Consider the following 6,760-nt stretch of genomic DNA (forward strand, 5'->3'; position numbering starts at 1 on the left):
TTTTTTGTTTAGTCCCTTTGTAAATATCATTACCTGTCATAACAGAAGCCTTTTTAAGCCATACTCTTAAATACTTCTGTCAAGTCTGGCTAATATCCCACCAGACTGAACAGAATGTGATATCCGGCTAATAACCCACTCCACTGCCAGCAACAATGTGACATCCCCCCACTTAAAACGTGGGTCAGTAATTAAGGAGCATCAATCTTTACTACTGACTCCAGTGTGGACCGTCACAGAAAACACCAGAGCACAGAGCACACAGGAGTAAAATTCCACAATTTTCCTTAAGAGCACAACAGGAACACACTCTTTTTTTTCTGGAACTGGACTGTATACCTCTGTTCACCCCAAATGCAATCCCTTATCATACACTTCAGAGCAATGTTTTCCAGTTTAAGACCTCTGACTTACTCACACTCAAAATAAATTTAAATCTTACACACACAAACACTTACGGGAAGCCTGACACAGATTTCCAGCTGTGCCCCCTCCCCAGTACATATGGTAACACTGCCACTAGAGTCAGACAGGTCAACATGCCCTTCAAATGGTGATCAATTATTAAAAATTAAATGATAGCTATGACCAGAAGCAGCCAAGCATTCAAGGTGACCTGGGGAGTATCAAACAGGTATAAGCACTCTCTAATCTCTAAACATATTTATTGTCCAGTCCCAATGTAAAGTAATGAAAAACATTTAATAATAAGTAAAATGATTACAAGAATGTAAATCAATAACTTTCAATAAACACCAGAATTCAGTTACCAGAAATATAAAATTAAACTGTATTTTATTTTTATTTATTTATTTTTATTTATCATTTGTTGATCGGGAAAGTCCGACTAGGTTCCACAGAGCCTGTTTTCAGTGGAGGCCCGGGGAGAAATGCTCCAGATGCATGTCTTTGGAATGTGGGAGGAAACCCACGCGAACACAGGGAGAACATGCAAACTCCACACAGAAGGCACCCCAGCCGAGAATCGAACCAGAGAACCTCTTGCTGTGAGGTGACAATGTTAACCACTGCACCACTGCACCACTGTATGATAGAAGTCCATCATTTTAGAAAAACTCTATCTAAATAACTACAATTTCCTAATCTAACTAGATAATACTGTCCCTGATGTAAAACATGACAGCAAGGCAAAGGCAGGCTTACAGTTTTTGGTGAGTCCTTTTTCTTGGGTATCCACTGTGCAGCACTGCAACTGACTGCAACTCTTCACTAACTATTGCTCTTAACTAACTGCTCAGCAACTAATTTATTTAAAAAAATAACAGCTGTTTGAAAAAGTTCTTTTTCCTGTCAATCGGTTATTCAAATAATAACATAGCAATCATGAACATTCTAATGACATCACCTACTGATTAGCTGATTCTACACAGACAGTTTATACTTTAGAAGCTCCATCACAAACATGTGCAATTAGAAATGTATCAAAACAGTGACATATTCTTTAAACATTTTGTATGAACTGGGGAAATAGTCAACATTTTAAAAACTTATTTACATTTTCACAATTAGGCGTGCTGGCATTCAATACAAGTTAATCTGAGAATATACATATATCTCCTGCAAGACATGCTAACACAGATGACAGTGTTTTCACTTTCTTCACATTTCTCCCCTCACCCTATGACTCAAGGAAGATTTTCAAGTGACCCTTGAATACCAATGCTTGAGAACAATGGGTCTACCTGGAAATATTAACCCACTCTTCTTCTGGACAATCCATCCACATTGACATTATTAACCCCACTGTGATGTTGTATGGTCATATCATATGCTTGCAATCCTAGACTCCACCTCATTAACTTGTCATTTTGCTTACTTATTCATTACAAGCATCATCAGGGGGGTTTCCATGATATGACAGCAACGTACAATTACAGGTGAGATATTGTGTGGTTGCATACCTTGTGGGCACTGCACATGCTGTTTTAGGGTGAGCAAAACCAAACAATTCAGCAGTAAAAATACTGCCTTGGTTTATGACATTAAGTTTTTGGCCAATTGTGGGTCAGAATGGGTTATATATTTGGCAACGTGTACATGCTTTGCTTTTTATATTGGCCAAACATCCAGAACCCTGTGTTTATGGATTGGGGAATATCTGAGTGATATTAGGAATAAGAGACAATCAAATGCACTATTCAAACATACACATAAACATGGAAATGCATTTTACAGATTTACTGTCATTGATAAAATATTGGGTGACAAGATAAAAAAAATCCGGCTGGCATACTATCCTTAATGCTAAGGAAAGGAAGCAGATTATTAAATTAGGTAGGTTTTTCAGCTTGGATTAAATGACCAATTGTAATCAACCAATAACCAACTTTGTGTAATTAATGGATTTGTATAAATTATGTGGATGTGACAAGTTTATGTTTAACACTGTGGAAGGATATTTCAACCAAAACCAGTCTGGTTGAATTTTTGTGAGGGTTATAGGGTTTGTTCCCTACCCTTTGTGTTATTTATGCTTCATTAAAGAAGTTATATTAACCGCATTTAGTGCTGTCCTTGTTTTTTTACTTTGCCTAAGGTTTGTTAGGCCTGTGCACTTGCCGTACTTGTGAGGGTGATTTTGGTTTGATATTTTGTTTACTGACCCTATTAAGCCATGTTAAAGGGTTATGATCTGCGAGTACAGTGAATTTTCTCCCATACATATAGGGCTGCAGCTTTTGCAATGCCCACCCTATGGCTAAACACTCTTTCTCAATGGCTGCATAGCACTCTTCTTTAGGTTGGAGTATGTGGCTCAGCTATACCATTAGGTGCTCTTCCTCTTCTGTGGAAACTTGGCTAAGTACAGCCTCCACCCCATAATATGAAGCATCTATCTGTACAATAAATTATTTATTGTAATCTGGGCTGGCTAACACAGGGGTCCTCCCAAAATCTCATTAAGTTTATGGAATGCTAGTGCACAATCTGTGGTCCACACTACCTTGTCTGGTTTATTCTTCCTAGGTAGGTAGGGTCAGTAAGGGTTGCAGCTGTGGTACTGTAATTGGGCATGAATTTCCTATAGTTCATAGAAATGGTCTCACTTGTTTCTTAGTAACAGGAACTGGCCACTCTCAAATAGTTTCCACCTTAACAGGTTCTGGCCTAATTTCACCACTTCCCACTCTATGTCCTAACTAAGTGACCTCTGCCATACCCAGTTGACACTTGCTCGGTTTAATGGTTAATCCTGCCCTACTTAATCTATCCAAGACCATGGCATAGTCTTCAATGTAGAGTTAACCTCTCCACAAGACCATTAGTCTGGGGATGGTAGGGGATGTTCTTTAGATGTTTCACTGCACAATGCTTCCACAGACAAGTCAGCAGGTCTGATATGAAGTCGGCACCTCGGTCAGTCAGTATTTCTTGTATAAAGCCTACTCTGCAGAAGATTTCTAGCTAAGTATTTGACACCTTCTCTGCCTCAGTAGATGACAGAGCAACTGCCTCAGGATATCTGGTAGCATAGTTTACTACCACCAAGATGTATTTATTTCCTGTAGAACTTGGAGTACTCAGGGGTCCCACAATATCCAGGGCCACTCTCTGAAACAGCTCTTTGATGACAGGCAAAGGCACTAATGGACCCTTAGCCTTGTCTCCTGCTTTACCAACTTGTTGGCACTCTTCACAAGTCCTACAATATCCTATCACATCCCTCACAATCCCAGGCCAATAGGAATTTTGCATACTATGTTTCTTAGTATGTCTTATGCCCATATGACTTGAGAAAGGAATACCATATGCTATGGCTAAAAGTGGCAAACAGTAAGCTCTAAGCACTAACAGCTGCCACATTGCTTCACCTTGTAGCCCACCTCCAGGAGTCCACTCTCTATACAGCAAGCCTTTGTTCCAGTATACAGACTCTCCTCTTCTTTGAGCCTCAGGTGCCTCCTTAGACATCTCCCTCAAGTTTTGTAACATAGGATCCATAAGTTGAGCCTGTCTCCACTCTACCTTCATGACCTTTCCCAGCTTCCCATCCACAGAAAGCCTAGTCACTTCCGACAGCTGTGCCTCACTGTCACCCTGGGTACCACCACTGACCTCTGTCCTTGCAGTCACCATGTCTAAGGGAATATTAGTACCTACCAGCAGCTGTGGCACACATTCAGACTTACTGCTGCCAGATAACACCTTCTCTGAAACAGCCACCATGCCAGTCCCAGCTTCAGGTATGAGATCTTTCTGGATCTCCCCCAGACTACTGGATCTACATGCCTTTTTCTATGCTGACTGTGTGTCACTGCATATACACAAGGCACTGCATTATCAAAGTCATTTCCTATCAGGACATCTGCAGGAATATCCTCAAACATACCTACTTGCTTGCTTCCCCTTTCACCCTCCCAGTCAAGATGAACCCTAGCTAAAGGTATTTGGAACAGGATCCCTCCAAATGGTCTGACTGGAGTGGACTGTCCAAGCAAGGACTGCTCTTCTCTAACCACTGCAGGTCTCACAATGATTATATCAGAAGCTGTGTCTCTCAGCAGTTACCTGTTTACCATATACTACTAAGGTAGGATATACATTTTGGTGATAATTGGGCACCCCAGTTGTTTTTAAACAACTTACCACTAGCAATTTGTCATCAACACTTACTGGCTCCCTCACCTTCTGTTTCTGGGCTGCTATGTGTCCCCTCTGGTTATACTTGAAACATCTAATCCCTAACCGTGCACTTGGATTGCTAGTTTCCCTAGTTACTGCTGTACTCTGTTGGAGTGGTTTAGACTGCCCCCACTGGTTCCCTTATGCCCATGTTCAGCACTGGGTATCCCTTTCTTATGCAAGGGTGCTGTCATTCAATTCAAGTTAATCTGAGAATATACACAAATCTCCTGCCAGACATGCTATCACAATACCATCCCCTTTTAGGACATGAAATAAAGATCTGTAGTCATGGCTTTTGTTAGATTACAAGGTATTGATCCAATGCATTTCTACTTGCTCTGTCTTATTCCTGACATCACCCAAACATCTATTAAAACTCATTAAATGTATAACATGAAAGGCACAATTTTTGGATTATCTACATTACACTACTAGTTTTTTGAATTCACTATGGAGTTTCCCAAGGAAAAAAATCAGTTTTTATATGTTAAATTGGTTAAAAGGATAGATGATGTGGTTGTCAGTGACCTTCACAGAAAGGTGTGAAGGAAATAAATACGCTACTGCAAAGGACCAGCATGCACCCAGGCTACACATTTAGGAATGTGGTTAAAAGACAGGCCATGGGATTTTCCAGGTTGATAAGTACTGAACAACTATTTTGTATAAATAATAAGGAACCATTGTGGACATTCCTGTTGCTGCACTTGTCTGGTCAGGTATATACAGAAGGAGGCATTATACTCTATAATGGGTGTGATAGGGGCTGAATGCAGTTGTACAATGACCTCTGTGGACCTAGATGTCATGTTCTTACTTATACGTTGAGCAACATAGAGGTATTTTCTTACTATCCTGGACACATGTTTGTTGAAGGATAGGCTGCTATCTACATTAGTTCCCAGATCCCTGACTAGTGAATCGACTGTTAAGGGTGTTTTACTGATGATGTAGTTACCAGTGGTGGCCATCTTCCCAAAAGGTACTATAATGCATTCTTGGTAATGAGTTTTAAGACATGGCTTTGGCACCAAGCATTTGTCAGTGTTAGACCCTCCTGAAGGGTGTTCCTGCCTTAGGGAATTCAATGACTGCTCTCAGTTTGCAATCATCTGTGAAATTGGTTAGCCAGAGGCCTTTGATACTGGCTTTGTCATCTAAGAAATAGACGCTAAAGAGGAGTGGACCAGCAAAGACCCCTGAGGGACTTGAATGGTGACCAGTCTCTTAGTGGAGGTGGCCTCAGTGATCCTAACCTCTTGGGTCCTATCAACAAAAATAAGAAAATACTGGAAAAAATAGACGTTTTAACCAGCCATTCAGGTGAACTGATAAAAATGCAAACATCAGAAGCTGAAATGAAGAAAAGACTGGTTGAGTAAGAAGCTTTTCAAGCAGAGTTAAAAGACAAACTGTACAGAGAAAAACTTAGATTTTTATGATGTACCAGAGAAATTGTAAGGAACAAACTGTATTAATTTTATGAAAGCATACGTAAGCAATTGGACTGGTGTTCTACAGTAAGATTTGTTAATGGAAATGGCACATTGAGTGTATGCACCCAATCTGGCCACGAGAGGAAAAAAAAAACAATCCCCATTTAAGTAAAGATGCAATAATACCAGCAGTGCTTTCCTGGCAATATCCTTATGGAACTGAAGCCACGGTTTAAGCTGAGACAAATAACAATGACATGCTACATTGTGGCACAGTGTATTGGCTGCCATGCTTTCCATTTTCAAAAGTTGATGAACATGGTGCTTGGGCAGGCTGAATTTGGGCAATGTTGTGTAGTGCTGTCATAGTGGACCAGTACTACATAGTTTAACCCACCACACCATCTTTTTTTACCAACTGAAGCAGCATTCACTGAAACTGAAAAAAATGATTCACCCTTCTCTGGAATAGACTCCCCATACATGTCAAGCAAAGTATGTCGCTGACCCTCTTCAAGTGCAACCTTGATGACTGGATGGGCAACCACAAATTTGTCCCAGGGGTTCCACCTGTGTCTCTCATTGACAGGGGCGACAGTTGCTGATTGTGGTTTCTTTTCTGGGGTTAAACTCTTGGCTAGGCTTGTAAGGGCCCCAGAGCCATTGGCCTAGTAATC

Source organism: Protopterus annectens, chromosome 7.part0 (genome assembly GCF_019279795.1).
Source record: "Protopterus annectens isolate FY-2018-M chromosome 7.part0, PAN1.0, whole genome shotgun sequence".
Taxonomy (NCBI): Eukaryota; Metazoa; Chordata; order Ceratodontiformes; family Protopteridae; genus Protopterus; species Protopterus annectens.